The sequence below is a fragment of the Pinus tabuliformis genome, chromosome 2_1, assembly GCF_031772625.1.
Source record: "Pinus tabuliformis cultivar Carrire ecotype Pingquan chromosome 2_1, CPIR1, whole genome shotgun sequence".
Lineage (NCBI taxonomy): Eukaryota > Viridiplantae > Streptophyta > Pinopsida > Pinales > Pinaceae > Pinus > Pinus tabuliformis.
Genome location: NC_142299.1, coordinates 654,437,207 through 654,448,653, shown reverse-complemented (window position 1 = coordinate 654,448,653; position 11,447 = coordinate 654,437,207). Strand labels below are relative to the sequence as shown.

General features: G+C 32.8%; 1 pseudogene; it reads left to right on the top strand.

Annotated features, from left to right (window-relative positions):
• Positions 1-9,728: 9,728 nt before the first annotated feature.
• LOC149202288 (glucan endo-1,3-beta-glucosidase, acidic isoform pseudogene) lies at positions 9,729-10,211 on the top strand (annotated as a pseudogene).
• Positions 10,212-11,447: the final 1,236 nt, after the last annotated feature.

Here is an 11,447-nt window from a genome sequence, read left to right as displayed (position 1 = left end):
ATTGAAATGAAAAACTTTTCTATAATATTTCTTTTTTTATATTTGAAATTTAGAAAAGTAATTACTTTACAGTTAATATGAAAAAGTATATATATATATATATATATATTATTTGGTATATTTATATTTATACCTTTTATGTTATTCATTCAATCATTTTGTTATATTTTTGTTTTTTATTATATTATAATTGATTTAAAAATATTTAGCATTAAATATATGGTATACAAGTATATGATAGATACCCAAAATCTATATCATATTAAATCTATTTCATAACAATAGACAAACACTCTAAAAGTACCATTTCATTTTAATCAAAATAAAATTATATATATATATATATATATAATTAACTAATTTAAAATAAAGAAGATTAGATTTCATTTTAAAAAGTGGTGATGGAGTACTATTTACTTTAGATAAAGTATGATAAGCTCATTGAAATGGTGATCATAAAAGAGTACTAAAATAATGACAACTATGTTAGACAAATCCTAATAAACCCATTAAAGATGAGGTGATTGAATAGTATAACTAGAAAGACAAATAAGACTAAAAGTTAAGAACGCTCAAAATATTAGTGTTGTTAAAATAAATTATTCAAAATTTGTGTTGGAAATCGAGATTTAAGTTTGGATTTTTATATTTAGGAAGATAAATATTGAACTTTACACTACTACATAAAGGGGGTTTTAAGACAATATTTGAGACAATTTTTGGGTAAATTTTCTTAACTTGAGACAAAAAAAAAACTTGTGTATTGTCTTAAATATTGTCTTTAAGGGCGTGTCTCAAAGCTTATTGTCTTAAAGATTTTTTTCTAAAAAATTGTCTCTATAAATACAATATATAACACAAGCATTCTTGTCTCTTAGGAGACAATTTCATTTTTGTCTCTCTAGAGACAACACTTAGAGACACTATGTCTTTAATACTATCTATTTTCTCTCTAGAGGCAATAAATTTTTTATTTAAAGACCACTTTTGTCTCTCTAGAGACAATTTAGAACAATGAATCCCGAAATATCTCACCATTGAAATAAATAGATATAAAAAACATTTAATTAAAAATAAACTACAAAATCATTGATTAATTCATGTTATCACACAGTGGAATCGAACCACTAACCTCCTGCTTGTAAGGCAAATGCTCTTCCATTTAGCTAGCACACTTTAAAGAATTACGGGAAGAGTTATGGAAATATTGAAAACTAAATTTATAGCCATTGATTTAAAAAAATTACAAAACAAAAAAGTTCTGACACATGATCTATAATATTTATAAAAATTATAATCATGCAGACCATATTTTTAACTTACAAAAACTAGCAATTGTCCCAAAAGGTGCAAAGAGAGGTAGATTATATCTCTAGAAAAAAATTACAAAATATTATATTAGCATATAGTTAAATGTTCATGTATACATGCTATCTTGCTACAGTGGCATATCCCTGTGTTGAGATTTCATTCCATGTTGAGACTTCCTTTTCTTCATCTTCTTATCCACACATGTATGTTTCTATTATTGTGTATATGCACCCATATAAAATCCTATAACAAAATGTCTTGATTTCCAAACGTAAATCAAATAGAATTATGATTTGTGAATCCACAATTTGTGATTGAGTCGTTATCAAAGCAAAAGAAATGAAATGGAGTGGATATATTATAATGCACCTTTGCAATCAATTCTCCCTACTTAAAAGTTAATAGAACTGGAATATGTTTTTCCTTTGAATTTTAAGCTAGATATATTCATGGCTCCAACCTATCTGCGCAATGATTTGGGGCCCTCTATGGCTTGGGAGTTCCACACCAGCCATTATTTATGATGGTGTAGAGTACTGAGGACCAAGAACATGTGCTAAAAATGTCATCTACATTGCTACTAAACGCAAAGATGTATCATGATAATGAAAAAAACAACAACAAGTTTCTTATTAAACAAGTGGATGTTGGTTATAAACAGGAGAGGATGACATAATGGAAGACAAACTACTCTTCAGTAGCCAGTGCCAAGAAACCATGGAGCACACTCAACAAAATAAATAAGCATAACATGTGAAAAGTTGCAAACTATGAACTGTAAAGTAAAAGGTCAAAAATTTGCTTACCACAATTGCTCCAACAGGTCCTATCCACCAGTACATAGTACTTGCAAAAATAGCAACAATTAGACCAATTTTGTTGGTGATCACATCAAAGAAATGATATTGAGCATATGCCTTCGCAATCTCATTAGTAAAACTTCAACAATACATTACGAGGAACAACTTCACAAAAGTAACCAAAACCATAATTCCAACCACCCAATGCCATTTGTCACCATCTAAAGATAAACCATCCTCCTGTGGAAATTTGGAAATAGAGTTGAAAAAAGTTAATTCCTTGTATGCACATTGGAAAAATAGTTTGTCTCTGAAAATACAATACACAAAATTCTGACAATAAAGTACATGATAGAGCAATCAAGTTGTATACCTATTGTTGAATGAATGAATAAATGTGCATTGTTGTTGCATAAAATTTTGATATTTTGGGAACCCTAGCCAGCATAGAAACCCTAGGGCAAGAAAATTTCCTTAGAATATTATACTTTCCACAACTTCATGTAGGTTCTCAACTCTATTTCAATGTACTAAATCGAGTTTATGCCACTATAGCATGTATTTGAGCAATATATTCACCCTAACTGATTAATTATTTACGCCTTTGCATGGTTTATATACTCTCAACTTCCCTTTTTCCAAAATTAAAGGTGGAGTTAATTATTGGTTATTTGACTTAGAGTCATTGTTACTGTTAGTTAGGCTTAATGAAAGGGAATCAACCCAAAGGATATGAAGTAACAATGTGACTCTGTAATTTTTTACTATCTAAGTTTAAAACTCTCCCCTTCCACCTTGGAAGGCATCTAAGAATAGTTTCTTGCTGCCTAAAACATGTGTGTGGAACAGTTGTCTTGGCATGAGTACATCTGCTTGGATTTTTAATTGGAGTGGCCCCCATTGTGACACAAGACAATCCACCCACTCCCTCTCGTAGTAGGTTTGCTTCATTTTTTAATATTTTATTTTCAATTATCTCAGCATGTGGGCCATTTTGATTTTCTTATTTTCAGCAATTAGATGATGAATGATATGTACATGGAAAGTTTGAATAATGGTAGCAGCAATTCGAAGTAGATAAACAACTTTTCCTTTATTTATGAAAACATAAACAAAAACAATACATACATGTAATATCAACAATTATATCAAAGACTTGTGAGTTGAGAAATGTGTTGAAATTGTATGTTCCTAGATTGACACATTGGCAGGGTTCTTGGTTAGGATTAAGTGTAGCACTCTGAACCCCAAGATTTGCCTGCCACTCCTATTCCCTAGGATTTACCTCTTCACCTATATAATAGTGGGAAATATTTTATAATATTGATATTTAATGGCATGTTTGAGCTATTTTTCATCCACGTCAAGTTGCAGAGGTTTAACACTGCAAGGTTACAAGCTTCATGTTTCTATTTCAACTCACCTGAAATTTTTGGGTAGTAAAAGAACTAAGCAAAGGATACAATAGATAAGGTATTTCAATGAACTTCGAAAGGTAGTAGAAATCTTGGTCCCTTCAAATAAGATTCTAAGTAACTAAAATTTGTCAAATGACTCAAACTATTATGTGTAAACAGATTTCAGTGGATAAGAAAATTTACTTATCCTATTTCTATTTCATTGGATAAGAAAATTTAATGAAATTATTTATTCATTGAAAGTGAACTTCAATGAAGAAGAGTTCAATTATCCTATATATATTTATGTTTCATTTTTAAAACTCTGTTCTTGAGTGAATAAGTAATTTATGAATAAGCTTTTATGTTTCACCCTATGATGCGTGGGTACGGTAAGGTGTGGGTACAGTAAAATAAGGATTAAGATATTTTGAACTATGGGTACAAGGGTACAACAAATTTATTTTGCAAAGGACGAGGTCATGAGGATGTAAGTACAAAAAGTACCAGCACCATTGTTAGAGGGGTGGAAGTACTGAAGAAATTGTTGTTTGAATGCTCTGTGTGTTTCGAGAGAAGGCTTTGCCTATAGAACTGTAACCCATGTTATGAAACCTAGAATTGATCAGGGGTGAAAACCTATTTGCTGACCTTGCAAAATAATTTTGTTATAGCTTGAAAATATCTATGAAATCATTTTTATAGAGACCAAAAATAGTGGAGAAGTTGATTCCCATAAAACATCAAAGTTTTCTTATGAATTTGTTATTTGATTGATTATGTTCTAGCATTTCTGGATTACTCACATTGAAATTTTTATGGTCAAAATTTCGAGCCATCAAGTTTGGCTGATCCTCAGGATGGAGAGATCTTAATTACGATGGGTTTTCGACTTGTAACATATTAGAAATAATAAATCTGACTAGAACAATCTTAATCTATGAATGATGAAAAACCAGATCCAATGAACAACCTATAAAATATTGGATAAGATTGTGGCATTCCAAATCATAGTGGGAAAAACAATCCATTTTTGCACAGTAATTAATCATGGCCATCATTTAAAGCAATAAGAAATGTAGTTGGATGGCTAAAAAGGTAGCCTCTATTGTCTCAGCACAAGGGGCTCCCAAACACAAGTAAACTCCTTTGGCAGTTGATTCTGCTCCTCACTCAATTTCTCCACATGAAACTTTCAGTCATATGATATATGTTTTATTCAAGTCCCAAGAAAAAACTATCATCCAATTAGTGGCTTCAAAGCCACAAAAGATAGCGAGGGATGTAACAGTAGTATCTTGGTTAGGGCCACTCCTAGCAACTTGAACAAGAAGCATTCAGCTCTGATGGAGTTTTAATGAATCCTTGGTCTTTGCAAGAGGTGATCAAGTAATCCAAGGTCCCTTTAGCCCCCAAAATCTAGACAATGCTAGCAGTTTCATTGTGAGGAGCCTCGATAGTACCCCAACTTTAAAGGTGTCTTCAGAGAAGATTGATCAAATATCCACAACTTCCATATAGGTTTAGTTTGTATGTTCAATAGTTTGTGGCCAAGTGGTGATGACTTGATGGAATGGATAGTGGAGAATTGAGGTAATTTTAAGATTTTATGCCACAGGTTTCTTTGTAGATATTTTTGATAAGCCTGAAGACAGGTAGTGTAAAGTTGTAAACTGGAGAAGGGATATTGAATTTCAGTAGGGTTGATTTTTTTTAAAGTCGTGGACTCTTAATTTTAATTTGAACACATAAACTCTAAGATCAACCCTAAAATGGGTATATTACCAATCCTCTGCTTACATCTTTGGGAAGATGAAGTAAAGGAGTGAATTGGAGATTCTCTTGGTAAATTTATTTATGTTGACCAGAGTAGTGAAAAATTGGAATCTTCACCACCAAGGGTATAGCTCGATTGGTGATTGTTGTGATATGAAGTCATCGTGAAAATTTGATGTTCAAGGTTCAAATCCCCTTATTTACCATGTGAGCCATGTGTGGGGGCACGTAAGGGTTCATTTAATCAACAGTATGATATGAAGCATGGAGAAGAAAATCCATGGCTAATATGAGCTCAATATCAGGGTAACTTTTAAGACAATGAGTAGGATTATAACTGGGCAAAAAAGCAACAAGAGTATGTAAAATGATTTATTAAAAACAAAACTATAAGACTTCACATACAAGTAGGTCTTGATAAAGGTGCACGGGTTTTTGGTGTTTGGGTGTTGCAAGACCATGCCTCCTTTTAATCTATATTCATAAGACTAGCATTTGTAAATAAATGGGTACTTGCAAGAGTTGATGTCAAGATAGGAGGGTTTCTACTAATGGCCATACAGGAAAAAAAAGTTAGAAAGCTTTTAATCTATATTTGAAAAACTGGAAGTAATTCTGCCAGATATCAGAGAATATATAAAACCATAAATCCAAGCTTTGAAAACATAGTTTTCCCATGAGATATTATAAAAACTTCAAATGTAAAAATAAAATGTCCAAAAAAAATGTCTAATTTTACATTCATAATGCAAAATTCAGAGTATCTTACAGTGCACTCAGGCTCACCAAACCTCTCTAGTAGTGAAACAGTAGCATGTTTGACCTACAAAATCAAGAGCATTTAAATTCTATTAATGTCTAAAATGAAGCCCCAAAAATTCCTTGTTCAGAAAAAGAGTTCTACTCTTGAGACTTGCAAAAAGATAAGCTATGTGATCTGTGTCTAGTTTGACATTAAGGAGTTCAAGACCAAATTGCAGCCAAAGAAATCATGTGTTACATCGAGGAGACTAAGACCTCTAGTCCAAGATGTAACATGCAGATTCAGCCCTGTTGCTTGGATGAAGTTTGATTTTTGTTCATTCTCGTATCTTGTTTTCTGTTTTCCTACAATGATTTAATGATTTTGACAGTCGTTCCACAATTTTCACTAACTTTTTGTGTAGGTACAACTTCTATAGTTGTAGCACTCTGACACTGCAAGCTTGATTCTACAACAGTTGTTTGAATCTACCTTTCCCGGATTTGCACCGTCCAGCGAGAGAACAAATTATGAACTCAATTATAGCACAAATCTAACTCTAATTCTTGGTCAAGGATCCATTCACTAGATTTCCTTGTTTGAGTTGGAATAGGAATTCAATTAGATCCAATTTATAGCTCCATCTTCATGGTTGTTAGCTTTTCATTGTCCTCCATTATTTATTAACAATACCTGGAGAAGTAAACAAATTTGGAAATTACTAATAGTTATGGGATCTTTGCATAGCATCTCCTCTCCATGGATACAATTTAGCTTCGAAAGTTGTCAATCTGTGTCACATTCTATTTGTTTTTATTGGTGTAAAAGGTGTTATTATCTCTTATTTGGCTCATAGCTATAACACCTTTCTGAGACATCATCATCATATTAGCTTTGACCTACATGTGACTATCATTACTCCTACAGAAGTGAATATCTAGGTCAATAAGGCAACCTAGACACCGTGATACATAACCTGATTTTACAAAATGGATTCGGTATAGATTTGATTTAGATTTAGTGTCAACATGAACACAAAAGACTAAGCTATTATGATATAAATACCTTCAAGTGGCTGAGATATCATCATTTGAATCTCACGTGATGAGTGGCCAACCCAAGTAACAACACCAACAACTTTTAGGTCAGTATCTACATGGATTGGCTTTTTTCAACACCATCTTGTCAACTGATGATGTCACTAGTAACAATGGTCTTGTTGTGTTGTCCTCATCAGCATAAGCTTGGAAGAGAGGAAACCATTAAAAATATAATGTAAATTTTTCCACTTTCAACCAAAAATAATTCTTGCACAGAAAACATTACATCTACAACTTTCCCAATAACATTTTTTATAAATCTAAAGAACAATAAAAAATACATATTCACATTCCTACAATAGATGGAACATTTTAGGATTCTTGCCAATTTTATTTTCTTCCCAAAAATTGATTTCCAAGTGTCCATTATTTAACAAAAATGGTTCACCCAGACTCTCTAGCATAAATTTCTATTTCTTAAATAGTTGCCAAAATGTTATAGAAACTATATATAAAATCCTTAGAAACTTGAATATTTTGAGATAACATTTTATATTTGCCAATTTCAGTATCAGTAAGATTCACCAACCTAAACAAACACTATATTGAAGTGGAACTTTGTTAAACTATGTAGGTACTATTTGTCAGTCTCTCTGATTTGAATGCATTTCAGGTTTTGAGGCAAGATCTTAGTGAAATTAAATATTTGTTTATTTCCTAATTGTTTTCTAGCATTGGGAACCATTCATTTTGTCAAATGAATTAGTTCTCAAAAGGGTAAATTAATCAATTATAAATATTTACAGTCAACAAAAAGAGCTAATGAGCTTAGGAAAGGCAGGACTTGGGGGGTTCATGTGAGTCCAAGAAAACTGTGGTGGAATAAGGCATGTTGTACACCAATAGCCGTCTAAGGTTGTGTTGAAGACTTCACATTCCAAACATATTAACCATAGCAGGCCATCAGATTGGAAAACCTTTAAACATAAATTTTGCAAACAAAAAGTCTATAAACTCCAAATAAAAAAGATAAATAGGTTAAAAATCAAGATATTCCCTCCAAGGGCCAGCCATATATAGACCACACAATGTGAAAGCAAGCATCTAGTCCCTATGAGAAGGATTCTTCTTGGCATCCAAGTCCATGGGGATTCATGAGAGGTATTCCCAAGAATCATAAGATTTTTAATACCTTGGTGACTAGTATTTGACACTATGTGGGGTCATGTTAAAATATTTTATTTCCAATAGGTGAGGCAACATTGTTTCTTACATGGAGTGAGCACCATCATAACCATGCAAGAGTCACCACACAAAACTCCAAATGCTGCATGACAAAAATATTGTGTCTTTTTATTAGCTTGCTATCTTGAAGCAAAGAGGCAAAAGCAAGGAGATTTGAGAGTCATGCCAATAAACATGCTAAGGCCAGTTGCATAGAAAAGGACATACTTCTCTAACTAGTCTGAGGCAGTCCTGGAAATTTGATCAGATTTGCTCCTACTTCTGAATCAACATCTTTGCATGACTGCATAGCCCTTTGGCACGCAGTAAGGGGAGCTTCCTTCTTATCATAAAAAGTTTAATTTCCAACTTCTTGTTTTCCTCTACTTCTCTTCTTCTTTGCTTCATGTTCAGCATCCATAATTTCTGCATCTTCATGTCCGTCCTTATCTTCCTCATACTCACCAACTGGAACACGTTTCTTAGTGTTCATTGAGATTTTACGCTGTGATGCTTCCTCACCATCATCATCCTCATCATGATCTCCATCCAACCGAGAATAGAATATAGAAACAATTCACAGTATGGTTAATTCGGAGACATTGATAGCATCCTCATCATGATCTAAATCATCGGAGTGTCGTTTCTGCTTAAATGTTTCACCAAATCTACTACTTTCCTTCTCGACCTTCTCCCTAATGGAATAATACTTGAAATCCATCTCATAATGAAATCCATCCCTGTGACTTTTCTCCCTAAAAGACTTTTCGGGCCTCTTACTCCGCTCATACCCCTTATCATACTTCCTCTCATGATTCCTATCATTATCTGGGCTCCTGCCTGAATGTTTGCCATTATGGTCTGCAACATCCCTCCAAAGCCTCTTCATTTCACACCCCTCGGGAAACCACTCATCATCTCCACCAGACCTTTTGTGACTAGCCGACTTATTACTTTTACCCAAATCATCCTTCCCCATCTCAGGTTTACCCTTGCTATTATTAATCCCTAGCCTTCCCCTGTAATCATTACCATGAGAATGAGGATTAGAATACTTACCAGGTTCTTAATTCAAACCCTTATCAACATTTCCAGCACTTTGGGGATCTGAGAGCGGGGAATCCGATGGTGACGAATGCTCGTACTCATTGAGAAACATTACATGGGATCCTCCCGATCTGGGCTTCCTTACTGAAAATGTTTGTGGCTTCCTCACGCCCTTAAAGCCATCGAAGTCCAGCTACTCGATTGTCTCCATGCCCGCACCCTCTGCAACAAAATCCTTTATAAAAAATACCTCAAGAACCAAACAACAAAACCTGCATATACTCCACGAATCCTTGAGCAACATCTGCAACAAAATCCTTTAGAAAAGAACCTCAAAAAACCCTACTTCCCACCTTCTCAGGGTGCTTTCAGAGATGGCTTGAAGGATGCCATGAGTTTTATGCTCAAATTTATGTCAAATATTGGGGCTCCCTTCATTGCAAATGTGTATCCATACTTCAGTGATTTCGATGACAAAAGCATTTCTCAAGATTATGCATTGTTTAAGTACGCGACTTTGGTGGTGCAAGATGTAGGTCGTTGTTATTGCAACTTATTCGAAGCCATGGTGGATTCTATTTTGTCTGCCATTCAAGCCTTCATATATCCCAACATCACACTTATTGTTACTGAAAGTGGATGGCGTTCTATTGGCGACGAGATGACCACAATTGAGAATGCTCAGACTTACAACTATAATGTCATTCAGTATGTACTATCGAATGAAGCGACATCGAAGAGGACGGGATTGGGAATGGAGACCTATATCTTCACTCTTTTCAAAGAAGACAACAAAGTGGGGTATGAGATGGAGCGTCACTTTGGGCTCTTCAACCTTGATCAAACTCCTGCATACCATGTCAACCTCTCTTGATTATGTAACTTCCACATCAATGATGTGGATTTAGGTGCCAAAATTCAATCTAATTCTAGGAGGGTTTTTAGCTTAATCTCATTCAATTTTCGAATTTCAAAATATTGTGATGGATTTTTTGTTTTCAATAGTAAAATCTTCTATTTGATTTTGATTTTTAACACGATGATGCTCAGACTAGAGACATATTGAAGTCTTGCATTTGGTTTAAATTAAAATTTATTAAGATGTATCGGAGGTGGCTGCTCTCACATGTAAATTTCAATATACATATTTTTATCATAGATTCCTGAGCTAAGAAGAAAATGATCATATGTGAAAAATGTTTATGTTTTTTTCGTACCTATATCTATAATCTTACTTGTATGAATACTAAGGCATAAATTTCAATTGTTTTATTTATTAAAATAATTTAAAAAAAATGTAAAAACCTTGAATAAGGATATTAATGTCGATTTATTTCTAGTTTTTTGTATTGCTATAATTTTTAATTTTAATTTTAATTTTAATCAATATCTCAATTGAAAAATTGACATATTTTTATTAAATATTAAAAAGAAATATTTGTGTGTATTTTAAAATTGAATTTTTTTCATGGTTTCTAAAAAAATATGGTAACTACAAATTTTATTGAGTATTTAAAATAATGAACATCTTTTATAGCATGTTTAAGTGATTTCTTATGTTGATAACATTGTTCTATTTTCATGTTGATTTCATTATGTAATGATATCAAAATGCTTTTTTTTATGGAAGCAAAAGTGATAACCAAGGAATCTTTGAGCTTAAGTCAATTGGTGAGGTTTGGGGTATTTGCATCTCCTTCCCATTTCTATATAAATTCAAATTGTAGGGGAGTGTCTTCCCATCATATTCATAATAAATCCCAATGTGCGAAGTATTCTGATCTTATTAAAAAAAAATACCCATTCAACTTTATTCAATAGGGAGTTTTGAGAACGAGATATAATTTTAAGTTATTACAACATGAAAAAGGTAACGAAAGATGAGAAAAAATGGACATATAGATAAAAGCACTAGAAGAAAAAATGGAAAAAATACAAATAGATGGAGGTGTTTTGAATTTATAAATCATTATAATCTTTTTACACTTCATTCAGAAGACATGACCATCATATTACAAAGTTATGTTGAAATATATAATACATGGATAGAGTTATTTTAACTAACTATTTTTCTTTCCTTCTTGAGTTACAAATTATGAAAATGAAATTA